Source organism: Ambystoma mexicanum, chromosome 7p (genome assembly GCF_040938575.1).
Source record: "Ambystoma mexicanum isolate Mex_15411 chromosome 7p, UKY_AmexF1_1, whole genome shotgun sequence".
NCBI classification, from domain to species: domain Eukaryota; kingdom Metazoa; phylum Chordata; class Amphibia; order Caudata; family Ambystomatidae; genus Ambystoma; species Ambystoma mexicanum.
This window is the reverse complement of record NC_090939.1, coordinates 225,792,292-225,807,169: the sequence shown is the minus strand read 5'-3', so window position 1 is coordinate 225,807,169 and position 14,878 is coordinate 225,792,292. Positions and strand designations below refer to the sequence as shown.

The 14,878-nt window shown below is 45.5% G+C and overlaps 1 protein-coding gene across 1 annotated transcript in view; it reads left to right on the top strand.

Moving 5' to 3' along the window:
* SIM2 (SIM bHLH transcription factor 2) overlaps positions 1 to 14,878 on the top strand; it is a 465,003-nt gene that overhangs the window by 362,953 nt on the left and 87,172 nt on the right. The window lies entirely within an intron of this gene.

Sequence of the window (14,878 nt, the reverse complement as noted above, 5' to 3'; positions counted from 1 at the left end):
ATACAGTTCATGTTGGAGCACATTTCTGGTTACAAAAAATCATGACAGCACAATAACAGAGGCATGTCTACCATGAGCTCCCCTTTCTTCAATATGCAATGCACAGGATCGAATAGTCCCCCTGCGTCTTGACAAGGGGCTTACTTCCATAGGCATTTGAGTATCTTTCCATGAAAAGGAGGGAACCCCTTAGTGCAGGATGTGGAACACTCAAACATTGGTGCATACCCTCCAACTGTGGGTATGATATGATATGATATGATAGGTTATTTATAACGTGCTTAATACCCAGAGGTTTCTAAGCGCGGACCCCGGGATCAAACCTGTGTTGCTCCGTGTTATCTTGCTTCCTAGGTGAGCACTTTCCCCTGAGCTATCCTCCCGAGTGGGGAACATTTACTACCACGCATCCTCTGCTAGGCACAACTTTTGAATAGGGTGTCGGGAGAGATCACATCCTCCGGGGGGAGGGATTGTTACCCATTCCCAATGTGAAGCTGGGAATGTCAGTGATGATATATGAGAGGGACTGAAAGCATCCATAAGGGCGGGGTTCAGTCCAAGCCTTCATCCCCCTCCACAAAGGTCTGTTGGATTGTTGCATATTGCCATGGAGTGGTAAGACGGTGGGTGGAGCCGCCGCTCCATGCGCCCCATGGCCTGCACCCTGCTGTTCAGCTGCAAAGGGAAAAGCTAGGAGGCTGCAGGGTAGATCACACTGTTCTATACATGTCATGCAGCCTCTTATTTGAAGTTCCTATATTGCACTGAATCGCTGCGGTTTCATATCGCCCGGATATTTCGCAGTCCATTTTCTGAAGCGGTGATACTGAAACTTCTGCATGGGTCTCTATCGGCTTCCCTTCCCTGTCAGCAGCTACATCTGCAAGCTCCCTTGAAAGGATCGCATTATACCTTCATACAGCTTCATCCTTCACACAGCATCCCTTTGAGCTCTTAAGTACCTAATACATTTGTCATTGTGGATTCAGTCAGCCCTGCTGAGCGCAGTCATTACTTTCTTACTGGTAAATGACTGTCTGACTCCAACACGTAAATGCTTTGTTGCGGTCGCCGCTCACCTCATTCAGGGATAGATCACGCCGTACCACGGCGCAGTATTTCGGGCAAGCCCCGGCACGGCGCACTGATCCCCAGGATCAGAGCTACTTGCTGGTGCCATATTCCGCCACAAAGCCCACACTCATTCATTAATATCTTCAATATACCCCCAGCTGTATAGGGTGTATTGGATAAAATACCCTACCTTATAATATAAGCATATTGCAAGTCCCCAAGGAGTTCCATGGTCAAATAGAAAAATGAGGCCGAAGTTGGAGTTTACTTTATAAAGTCGCAGAACTCTGAGGTGATTTGCAATATCTTTTACATATTATTAGGGAAATTCATAGTTTGTACTATGTTGCATAAAAAACTGTGCAGATTGCATAAAATGCATTCTAGGTTTAAAATAAACTCCAGCTGTGCACTAAATAAACATACTATCATGCATGTCTATTCATCAACTAAAGGATAGGAATAGTCACAGACAGTTCAGAAAAAAGGAATCTTAAAAGCTAAACACACATTTAAATTGTTTGGTGGCCGCTGGAACTCACCCGATCTGGCGCCTTATCCGGTGTTGAGGCCACTAGAACCCCAGGTTACCAAAGCAGCAACACAGGGTGCTAAAATAAAAAACCTTTTCCTTCGTTCAACGGGACGTCACGCGCGTCCCGTCGATTGAAGGAAAATCTTTCACAAAGTGGGGAATTTGTTTTTTAAATGGTAGCCTGCGGCTTCTGTAGAATGCGGGCTGACAGCAGAGATTTCAGGCCGCGTTCTGCGAAATCTGATTGGCAGCGCCCCCGCCCCCAAGTGCTAATATTGCTTAGTATACATTCCCAGATTTGTATGCAGCTATGCTAGGCTCCAATGTCTTATAAGGATATAAATATCATTCATGGAAGCGTGCCATACCAGTACAAAAACCTGTACATTTATTATAAGGAATGATAAGTAAAGTAAAAATGGTATTGGAAGTCACCTTACATCAGAACGGCACTGTAAATTGTTATTACGCTCTTTAATACCCTCCAGTTGTGATATGACAATGGGCCTCATTACACGGTAGGTGGTAAGGGTTTACCGGTACCAGTATTTTACCGGTACCGGTAAACCCTTACCGCCTTACTACGAGGTCCCTTTGCGGGTTGGGGGATTTAACGCCTGCTTTTTGCAGGCGTTAAAAACCAACCCGCAAAGGGACCAGGGAGCTAATTACGGTACCGCAATTTGCGGCACCGTAATTAGCGCCTTCCCCATTCCCATAGAGCCCTATGGGGCAAAAATGGGAATTGGGAAGGGCAATGGGGGAAAGGGGAATTACCGCCCCGCCAACCTTGGAATAGGGTGGTAATTCCCCTTTCCACCACGGCGGTGCCAGTATTTCACCGGTATGGACCAAGGTGCTAATAGCACCTTGGTCCACCGCCATCCGTGTAATGAGGCCCAATGCCTGCTGTTTGAGCCCAGAGAGAATTCCAGCTGTCACTGCAGCACTTAAAGCTGTGAAAAACATTTCAAAGTCCTTGCTTGCAGAATAGTTTTCTTGGTCACTTTACAGCCATTAATTGACAAGTTACTGTTTATGGCAGAATGCTTAATTTGTTCCATGCTGGACTTTAATACGTGAGCAAGAATGTCCATGTTATAACTTATTTTAAAGCACACAATGAAAACTTTTTTCAGTGCATTTTATGAAACTACTTGAACTATATTTCTGCAACACACTTGATTTAAAAAAGCAAAAATGCAGCTGCTAAACATATTCTATGTTGATTATTTGGTTCAGCAAATGGAATATCTCTTACATGATATCATGCAAGAGGTGTGGTATTAAAGGGAATGACAATGTGTGGCCATGTATTATAAAGTATAAAATACCCCCTACCATACTACCTCTAATTGGTCACAAAGCTCTTTGGTGACTTGCAATATCCTTAATATGCATGTTAGGGTTACCCTATCCTGTATACAATACAAGGCAGACTGCAATATCCATATAAATGCCTGTAAATAAAGTCCTTATTACAGTCTAGTAGTGACATCACTACTCACTTGTAATATGAAAGTTGCATCGCTACTATAGCAACATTCACACGTTTGGTGGGCTTCACCGGCCGGTAATGGCCCGCGTTGCCCAAGAAATAGGCCACAGCGGAGTGAGGGCCTTAACATCGGGCACCAGTGTCGTTACCGGGCCATTGAAGCCCACCTAATGCATGATTATTGCCATTAGCACCCCAAGATCAAATCTGTGAGGTGCTAATAGCAATAAAAAAAATTAAATACGCCTGCGCTTCTTCGTTCGCAGGAGTGGCCAGGGAGAGTCATGGTAATGTTATGTTATGAAAACATATAACACGCATGTTCACCCAAGGGCATCATGGCGCGAGGATAACACAAAGTAGACTAATGAATAGGTGTTATCATCTAAAATACGCAGGTTTTCAGAAATCGACGAAAGTGAAATTGATTCTCTGTACGTCTGAGGGTAATCGGCAAGTCATTCCACAGTTTTGCTGCGGCGACTGAACAGGCCCAGCCTCCAATCCTAGAGAAGCCTCCAGTCGGAGCCCCTCTTCCATTTCCATGACAGGAAGAGTAAGCCAAGTGGCGTGGCCCAGGCGGAAGAGCCCTGATAAAGGAAGGCGAGGGGGGTGGGGAGAGATGAGGGGCTCGAGATAGGCGTGAGATGCAGGGGAAGAGGGGCAACAGCCGGTAGCGCCAGGTGGAGGGCGGGTGAGAAGAGCACTCGGGTTGCTCCGAACCTGGTAGATTCAGCATGGGCTTTGAGCAGCCTGATCGGCTGACACACCAGCCAAGGGTCCTACTGCACCATTAATAACGTGTTACAGTGGGTTGCAAGATCACAATGGCTGCTGCTTGGGCCAGGAAAAAGCAGAATGCCACCTGCCTCTGGGGAACTTACGGTGAACATTTCGGGGTGGGATCTTGGTAGGAGGTTTATTTTGTATGCACTGTTGCACTTTAATACAGCGGCGCCCGCCACTACCTGCACGTGATCACTTATTTTGAACCACAACACATCTTTTAAATGCATTGTATTAAACTGCTTGCAGTATTTTTAGAAACATATTACTTTTTTCCCCACCAGATTATAAATGTGCTATCAGTATTACCAACTGGAAGGTCTCTTGTATTGGAGTTCGCAGAAGTATTAGACGGCCCACAATGCTTCAGTGTAATATAAGGGGTACATTTTCCAGTACTGCACATGACACCCTGGCGTCCCATAGCCCTGCGTGGGACCGCCACATTTGCCCTCGTTCCTCTGATGGTTCACAACACTTCCCAGTGACTTGCAATATCCTTCTAACTTATCGTTATGGGTGGGGGCTCTTTAGCTCGTATATAATGAGTAGAAACATAGTAAGCGTTAGTGACATTGTCTTAAGGCATGACAGACGCTGTGAACTCGCATCCCAGCCCCTGCCTTTTTGACACACACATTCCTCTTAATGCGACTCCAATTATCCAGGCGTTATTGACTCTTAATGTATGGGTATCTCAGACCTGCCAGCATTGTTATTTCTGTCCTAGCCGCCTCTAGTGTCCGCGGAGCCGGGAATCATGTTTCACTCAATAGGAGATCCACGTCTTACAATTATTCCTGGGTTAAAGAGTGAGCAGGGTCTGAAAACCTGAAATCGCTTTAGAAAGCTCTGGGTATTTTAAGTCGCGCCTCACTCACTCATCGGGGGATTTCCCTGTATCCCAGGCATGCAGTTCGGTGCTTACGCGTGAAATACAATTCCTGCTTCTTTTCAATGGACGGGATCTAGGATTAAGACTGGAAATGGTGAAATGGAGCTGAAACTGACGACCTTCATATTTTTTGTTGATTGGCTGATGCTATAATGTGTTTGCTACTACTGTTTCTGGGGTTTCACATGAAACCTAATTCCCCCTTTTGTCCATACTGTTTTATCCTGGTCATGTACGTACCTTTTCTTGGCGATCTTTGCTGGGGTTGGTATCGCTCATGGGCTCAAAACTGTGCATGGTAAAATACCCACTTTTGATTATTTTAAAATCATTTGACCTTCGTAGCGAAAACAAACACAAAATGATCTAGCGCATGCACAACTTACTCGTAGGCAGGGGCAAGTCATGGGCAAAGTGTACATTTAGTAAATTCGGAAACTGTGGGTGCCGATCTGAATAATCAAGGATATGTCGAAATGTGCATTTGCACACGAAGAGTGCAGATAGGAGGGAGGACGATGTGAGGAGCAACACACAGACTGTGGGTGTCGTTTGGTTAGTTGACCACAGGTGGCCATACTAATCCGTCTGAACATTCCCACTATCTGCCCCTCCCTGCCCAAAACACAACCCTGTTGGATCGCAATGAGCTGGCTTATCAAGAAGTAACATCAAACTGTGTGTTGTATTGGGCCTGCCAGTGTTATTTCAAAGCAGTCTTCAGAGAGTTAATGGGCCTCATTACGAGTCCGGCGGTAACCGAGCCGGAAAAACCGGCAGGTTACCGCCGGACTCGTATTACCATTTCGCCTCCATGATTCCTGGAATTACTGGGGCATCTTTTTACTTGTTTTATATTTGTTTGTACTTTTTTCATCCTTGGTTTTATGGCGTTGCTGCCGAAATAAAGATATTGAACTGGACAAAAAAAAAGACGTTGAATACAAATAAATAGTTAAATAATTGTTTATTTTTACTGTTAGGACTTCATTGCTTTCTTTATGGAAAACCCTGTTTAGCTGTGGTGGTTTCGTTGCTTGGCAGTTTGAGAACCAGGTGTGGAGGCAGATGTTGGGAATTCCCTTGTACAGTGGGGTGCCAACGATTCCTATCTACACTGAGGCAGCACGTGAGGGCTTCCACAGCTTCCACACATCAAGGAACACACAGACATTGATACCTACCTGTGAGCTTCGAAACAAATCAAAACCCTTGAAACAGATTGTATTGTATTGTATTATATTTGGTTATTTATATAGCACCCTTTCCCCCACTTGTGTGGCCTCAGTGCGCTTATGGTAGGTGGGAACTTCCACTGTAACCCCTACAGGGCGGAAAGGGTGCAAAGACTCTGCGCCTCCAATTTAAAAAGGACACTGAGACTGGTTCTGCCTTACAGAGCAAGTGCCTCCTGGACCATTGTCACATAGTGTAACTTGAGTTGCAGTGTGCTTTCTTTGCAGTCGCCTTTGCAAAGAATCTTCATGCAAGTAGATTCGTTGAAAATACTAAGGCGTGCTTCTTCAGGGCAGCATGCGCTGTATACTGCTTATGAGTCAGGAACAGGGGACATTTCAGTGCAGCTCCTGTGGCCTGCATAACGTGGACTGTAAGGGAGCCCCATGCAGTCAGACAATGGCATTGGTAGCCCTAGTCCGTGCACCGAGTGCCTTATATGGTTCCGAGCACAGCAGGGGCCGGGACTCCTTCACCCGCTCCCTGTCTGCCACATCTGACCCGACCCTAAGCAGGTTCACTATGGACCCAAGGAACATTGTACTTACTAATGTTGAGAAGCCTAGAGAATCTGAGTCAAGGGAGGCGCCCAGAAATAAAGTCTTGCCCTGGCTACATTATAGAGTGGGCCAAAGTTGCTATAGAACACATGACCTGAGAGTCCTCCATAAGGTGTGCATTAACAGTTGGTGTCCTAGAGGCAGTGCTATAGGATGTGATCACAGTAACTTATCACTGTTTCTGATCCCATGTAAAAACCTGAGTAACATGTCTTCCCATACCAAGCTGAGAATTATTCTGGACCGTCATCTTTGTCTCATTTGAAGGAATTAAGGACCTTCGTTCTGGGTTTAATTTCTGACTGATATTCCTTTTCATGTATGATATATTATGTGAAGTGCTGTTGTATGTTTTGTCAGCGCTCTGAGACCTATGGCCGTGTTTCGCTTAAATACAAATACATGCTGGGATCATACCCACTAGCCCCAACCCCATCCTAAATCACAAGGAGGGTGGAGAAGTTCCCTAATCTGGGAGGGCTGATCCCAAAGAACTGGCTAGAAGTGGAGTAAGTAAAACATATAGGAGCCTGGTTACCCCTCCTTTTGCACTTAACACCTGAACATGTACAGAAAAGGGCACCTTGGACTGCCCTCATTATTTGGTCAACATGCACAAAGAGTGACACATTTATATGAAAAAAAGATACTCTTTTAAGACACATTTGTCATGTAAAAATAACCAAACACTCATAAGAAAAGGGGCAAATGATACACCCTACAAAATACTCATCAATGTGACTGGAGGTTAGGAGTGGGCGACGTATCCATCAATATTCTGACATGACATCACTATTGTCATTGCCCCGGTATTTAGGTTTGTTGCTACAGTCCATGATGATCTGAGATTCCTCTGATACAAGTCAAGTGGTCACTCCACCTCTAGCAGTTCTTGATATTTAAAGATGAAAAAGGAGAAACAAGACTTATAATGCAGTCTTGTAGTCGTCGGAGTATTGTTGGATAAGTCACCCACTACTACTAAACCCCAGTCACATTCATGAGTATTTTGTAGAGTGTATAATTCGCCCCTTTTTTAATTGATTTTTTATGTGTGTTTGGTTATTTTTACATGACAAATTTGGATTAAAAGAGTACATTTGTTCATATAAATCTGTCACTTTTTGTGTATGTAGACCAAATAATTAGGTCAGGCCAAGGTGTCTTTCTGTATACATACTGCGGTGTCAAGTGCAAAAGGAGGGGGTAACAAGCTTCCTATTTGTTTTACATGTTTAGTTCTCTTCCCACTGTAAAACTGGTCCCCCATAACACATTTCTTTAGGAAGTACCCATTGTTCGATATATGCAGAAGTAGAGTAATCCAGCAATGCAGGACCTTGCCATCGGCCCCCCAGGTCGTTGCTTATGCATGGGACTGCAAGGGAAGCGAGACTGCTGCGGTGGCACAGGAAGCTATGTTTTTGGCAGTGTTTCTGTGTCGATGCGCATTGGGGGCTGGAGTGCTTGCACATGGGGCAAACCTCTGGTGGCATTGTGGGGGAGTACCATGGAGCAATACTGGAGGAAATCTGAATGGGCCATGGGGGATGCTGGTGGCAATGTGAATGTGGCGAGGGGCAGTTCTGGTGCAAAGGTGAAAATTGAAGATTCAGTTGTGGAACCAATTTGAAATTGGCATAGGGCACATCCTGGGGCGCTGTGAAGCTGGCGTGGATCTTCATGTAAGTTACACGGGTCATACTAGGAGCATGTGACAGTGCTATGTGGCTATTCTGGTCAAATACTAAAGTGTCATGGTTCCCCTGGGGCAATGTAAAAGTGGCATGTGCAGGCCGGGGCAATATAAAGCTGTTTGAGGGTGTGCTGGGGCAATGTAAAAGTGGCATGTGCAGGCCGGGGCAATATAAAGCTGTTTGAGGGTGGGCTGGGGCAATGTAAAAGTGGCATGTGCAGGCCAGGCAATATAAAGAGCTGTTTGAGGGTGTGCTGGGGCAATGTAAAAGTGGCATGTGCAGGCCTGGGCAATATAAAGCTGTTTGAGGGTGTGCTGGGGCAATGTAAAAGTGGCATGTGCAGGCCTGGGCAATATAAAGCTGTTTGAGGGTGTGCTGGGGCAATGTAAAAGTGGCATGTGCAGGCCTGGCCAATATAAAGCTGTTTGAGGGTGTGCTGGGGCAATGTGAAAGTGGCATGGGGCAGTTCTGGAGCAATGGAAAGGTGACATGGGGCCGTCCTGGGGATACATTAAAGTGTCATGGACAGTTCTGGGGCAATGTAAACGTGATGTGGGGTACTTTGGTATCCCCAAACCCACTGCGGCCCTTTCCCCAGAGGACATTTCACATCATTTTTTGCAGTATTTGTTCAGGGGTGTGAGGGTCAACATGTAGTGAAAAAAGGCAGATGGAGGCTGTGGAATTCCAATGGAGAATGCTGGATTACCATGAACGTGCCACAAGATATTTCAAGGAGCATTTGAAAGTGGCATGGAGAAATTCGGGTTCAACGTGAAATCGCCATGAAGCATCTCTGGGATATCATGGGTGTGACATGGGGCATTTCTAAGAACAATGTGAAAGGGGCACAGGGTGTTTCTGGAAGCATCATGAATGTGGCATGGAAAAATGCAAAAGTACTGTGGGGCTAGTCTGGGGCAACCGTGAAGTTTCAGGGGGTGACACTTGGGGCAACATGAAGATGGAATGTGCAGGGCTGTGTCAATTTGAAATGTAAATATGTCATGGAAATGTGCATTTCTGGTGAAATACAGACATGCCACTGTTGAAAAGGTTATGGTCATTTTATGGGTGCAATATGAAATTGGCATTGGCATTTTCCAGAGGCACTGTGAAACCAGCATAATGACTTCAGGGGGCAATTCTGAAACTAGCAAAACAATGTGCTTAACTGGAGTAACACTGGCATGGCACTATTGAAAGCGCCATGATAATGTTGTGAACACAATGTTGGACTGGCATTTTCTGTGTGCAAAGTAGAAATACATATAACATGCTTAACTCGAACACTGCAAGGCACTCTTAAAATCGACATTGGCATTCTCTGAAGGGCATTTGAAACATGCAGTGAGATTTACTGACTGCATTGTAAAACTAGCATTTCGGTTTCAGAGGGCAATGCCCGATCTAGCATGGCAACGTGCTTAACTGGCAGAGCACAGCAATGTAGTAACTGGCAGGCATTTTTCAGGAAAGCAAAGTGAAACTGCTGTTTTGATTTTCTGTGGGTACTGGTGAAACTACGAGTGGCAATCTGCTATAATGAGGCAACATTTACATGGCACTGTTAAGATGTGGACGTTCTTTTTTTCTTAGCACAACGTGAAGCTTGCTTGGGCATTCTCTGAGACAGTGTGAAACCGCCATAGCAATGTTCTGGGGCAATATAAAATGTATCCTGAGCATGGGCTCAACTGGTTTTAAACTAGAATGCCACGTAGAAGCTGGGTGACGATATCTGATCAAATGGGGTCATTTGAAAGTGGGTTGGTAATATGAAACTTGACATGGCAATGTTCCATCTGGCATTCTGGCACACTGAGCGGAACCCTTGCACATTTTAAGGCACTATATGGGATTTGAGGAGCATCCGCGGGAGAGAAGCATATTGAACAGGTTGTTATTGTGCCCTGGTATCATTGAGCACTACTTTTTCTAGCAGCACTGAGACATTGTAAGTAACCTCTAATGGGGTGACAGCATGCTGGCATGCACAAGCAACTCTGGTATGTTCTATTTTTCTGGCTCTCCTCATATGGTGTTTGCTAACTTTCATAGAAAGAGAGCCTGAACCGTATTTATATCTAGAGAAATTATAGTTTCCTCCAACAATGTTTAAAACTACTGAGCCTCCACTGGCATCGAATTTGTGATTGGAATTTATTCCAATAATTCATTTATGTTATGTGATGGGGTTTTATATTGCACACCAGCTGCCATTTGCTTGGTCTCTTTGCCCTTCACTGTCTGCAAGGGAACACGCTTCGCTAGGGAAAGAGTTAGTAGAAAGAGAAGGGGGGCAGGTCAATCTTCCCCTCCTGCAATTCTGATCTTTATAGAACAGAAGGGACGGGGCTCTGTGCTCTGGGAGAGTTTGCAGTGGTTCTGCAAGATGTTTGGTGGCAGTGGTCAATGTGGCCCACAGGCTGGTAATGTGTGTTGTTGGTTTGGTCGTCTGTGGTGTCTGGAATAGTTTAGTGTCAAGGAGCGCATGAAGTGTAATGTTGGTGCGTCTTTTGATGTGGTCTTTCCAGGGAGTATTTTGTAGAGACATGCGTGTTGGGAGGGGATCGGCACTTGTGTTGGCTTATGTTGTTTGAGTGTTAGGGTTGTATGTTGATACATGGTGTCAGTCAAAGGTGGGAGGGTGAAACAACAGCAGTGGTTAGTATTAGCTTAGGGTGGGTGGTTTCATTTCTTCCATGTTAATGATGCCTTGATTGGATTATGAACGCAGTGAGAACGTATTTGCCCCGATTTCCAAAATTGATGAAAAGTGAGTGGCCTTCTTTTCGGAAAAAAGACATTTTACACCTAGTGGGCTCAAAGGAACCTATTGGTGCAACATGTACAGTGGCCACGGCTGAAGGCCATGACTAGTGGGTCCCAAAAATCCTATTGGTGCAACATGTACAGTGGCCGTGGCTAGTGGGCTCCAAAGAAAACTATTGGCACAATATGTACAGTGGGCAGGGCCGAAGGCTGTGCCTATTGGGCCCACAGGAACCTATTGCTGTAACGTGTACAGGGTCACAGCCAAAGGCCATGGCTAGTGGGCCTCAAAGAAACCTATTGGTGCAACATGTACAGTGGCCACAGCTGAAGGCTGTGGTCACTGGCCATGGCTGGAAGCCATGGCTGGAGGTCCCCAAATAAACCTATTGGTACAACATGTATAGTGGCCACGGCCAAAGGCCATGACTAGTGGGTCCCAAAAAACCTATTGGTGCAACATGTACAGTGGCCGTGGCTAGTGGGCTCCAAAGAAACCTATTGGCACAATATGTACAGTGGCCAGGGCCGAAGGCTGTGCCAGTGGGCCCACAAGAACCGATTAGTGCAACATATACAGTGGCCACCAATGTAGGCTATGGCTAGTGCCCCGAAAGAAAATATTGGTGCAATGTGCACAGTGGCCACAACCAAAGGGCATGGCTAGTGGGTCCCAAAGAAACCTATTGCTGCAAGATGTACAGTGGCCTCAGCCGAAGGCCATGGCTAGTGGGTCCCAAAAATCCTATTGGTGCAACATGTACAGTGGCCGTGGCTAGTGGGCTCCAAAGAAACCTATTGGCACAATAGGTACAGGGGCCAGGGCCGAAGGCTGTGCCAGTGGGCCCACAAGAACCTATAGGTGCAAGATATACAGGGGCCACAGCCGTAGGCTATGGCAAGTGGGCCCAAAAGAAACTATTGGAGCAATGTGTACAGTGGCCACAACCAAAGGGCATGGCTAGTGGGCCTCAAAGAAACCTATTGGTGCAACATGTACAGATGCCAAAGGCCAAAGGCCATGGTTAGTGGGCTCGAATGAAACTATAGTACAACAAAACCCTTGAAATTCAGTAAAAGATCTTTAGTTAAGAGAGACTTGAAGTTATCAGATTTAACATGAATAAAACATAGCAACACAACCTTGTCATTCAGTGAACAAACCTTGGTTAGCAGAGAGTTAAGGTGATCAGATCTAAGGCAACAAAACCCTTGAAATGTAGCATTCGCATTTGAAGCAAGTCCACCTTTACTTTGCGCCCTCTGTTGCGCAGTGTATGACCACACTATTTTGCCATTTGGTTTGGCAGTTCTGCACAAGTGTTATTTGTAGTTAGCGTTGACACACGTATACCTTATACAATGAAAGAAGGAGCACCAATGTAATAACATTGCTTTTTATATGTCGAGGTTAGAGCCAGGGCGTGTTTAATAGGTTTTGTAGCTAGTAGTAGTAATTTATGTTGTCCTATGGTTGTATTAAGTAGATCTTAGAATATGTTTTTTCATTTCATATCTGGGGAAGCTTTTGGTAGCAGATGAAAAGATAGCTGACATGTCCAGCAGTGAGAAAGGGTAAGGGACGCTCTGAAGTAACATGAGGACTATGTGCCACGTGAGCAAGTGTTCTGCGATTTTGGATTAGGCCTTGTTAGAATAGCATAAGGCCACCTTTGGAGATTTTGCTTTGTCCATTTCATTAGAATGTATGCATCCTTCCCCCCAGCAAGTGTGCAGACAGACAGGGTTATGGAGAAAGGGAGATGCGCAGTGCAGATAGGAGTTCATTGTGCCAGTCTCAGCAGCTCACAGGAGCTGAGAATGGAATGTTAGTTTTGGATGATTAGATTAGTGCTGCTGCTGTGAAGGACGAATCTAAGGAGAATAGGCCTGCTGTCTGCCATTGCCATGGTGTCGATCTATGGTTTGAGTAGTATTGCCCCATTGAGAAGAGGCTGGTCCATTTGACCTACATTTGTCTGAGCAAATAGAGCAAATAAATATTAGAAATTCATCCCCAAGAATGGTGCCTTGACTGTGTTTTTTTATAAAGCACCTGGTTCCCATTAGAGCTAAGGTAGGAGGCATGCTGGGAAAGTAACAGGTTCTAAGATGGGAGTAGCAAGAGGTGATGCCAGAAAGCACACCTGCAAGGTCGAAGGTGCTATATGGGGGTGGCAAAATGTCTGGTCTCATGAAGAAGCCATTGTATTACCAGGCAGGGTTGAACTCGTTGGTCGCATTCGCTCCCTGATTGGGTCCTGTCGCGGGTATGTACATCACAAGTTAACCAAAGTTACCTTGACCAATAAGGAGAGTCCATTGTTGCAACACAGTACCTGGATATAGTGGTTTCATGACAGTGTTTTCTGCTGACTGACTGTACAATAAGGTCATCTTGTAAGGGGTTGTAGTTAGATATGCACGACCAGTGGGTTAATGAAATATAGGGGATGTTAAGATTTTTGTATAGGTGCTAGCCAATGGGGAATGTGGGATTATGTTGTATCTGATATGTTTTTCATATGGTAATTTATGGTTTTCCATTATAAAAGGTAAAACTTGAAAGGGGCATGTTTTAGTTCTGTTTTATGGAACTGACTGACACTCCTGTCCGTATTTGCATGGAATAAAACAAACTTTGTTCTTCATGTAAACGGTACACTTTTTATTGATGCCCTTGGAGTTGTTTTTATCGGTCGGTTTTTGGGTCTACCCTACAAAAGTGTCATCTATAACATGGACTGTGGCTTTTTCAGTGCTAAACTTTGGTTGGTCTAAACTCAGCTTGGTCATCGCAGAGCAACAGGGTAAACCGATCATGGAGTTGGTTGCCAACGGCCTTTTTGGTGATTTTTCCAATGAATATGAGGTAATGATCAGTTGGTAGTTTGCAGGATCTTCTGGGATCAAGGTGAATTTTTAGAGGAGATGACACATTCATCATGTTTTCGCATGCTTACAAAGTTGCCTTGAGTCAGTCACGCATTTACTATTTCGAAGATGGGGTGCGGGCTGCCTCCTGGAACTGCTTTGGGTTGGCAGCAGGGAGGACATTGGGCCTCCTTACGAGTCCGGCAGTAACCGAGGTGGTAAAACCGCCTGGTTACTGCCGGACTCGTATTACCATTCCGCCTCTGTGATTCCCGGAATTACCAGGGCATTACAACCCCGGTGTCCCGGGAATTCCGGAGGCGAAATGGTGTGAATCTACTCAATGGGAATGGGGAAGTGGAAAGACCGGCACCATCTCGTGATGGTGCCGGTGTTTCCTCGTCCGCCTGCAGGTGGGCAGTGGTAAACCCACCAGGTCAGACCTGGCGGGAATGCCACCTCCCGCCTGCAGGCCTCTGGATCAGGCGGTCCGGAATTAACAGTGGCGGCGGGTATACCGCCACTGTTATTTCCGGACCGCCCGACCTGTAATGAGGCCCATTGTCTTTGTATATGATTGGTTTAAGCAAGAACATTTGGGATGAGGGGAGGGAAGAAGGTTCAAGTTTGTGTTACGTGCAGTGGAATCTAAAACGGCAACTGATTTTACGATATCTATATGTTGCCATCAGTTATCTATCTTGGTAACAAGTACGTTGCATATAGTGCTGCATTTCTCTGTAGACTTTGGGATTACTGGGTTGGGTAGTGAGTTTGAGCAGTGTTTGACTGCCGCAAAGAGAGCTTCATTCCTATTGGCGACTGCTAACTTAGTTGATGAGTAATATGTGGCTTTGATAATGTAAGATGGGCACATTCTGCATGTGGCCTTGAGGATGCAGAAATCTTTGTTCCTCTGCGCTTTACGCCAGCAAATGTCCAATG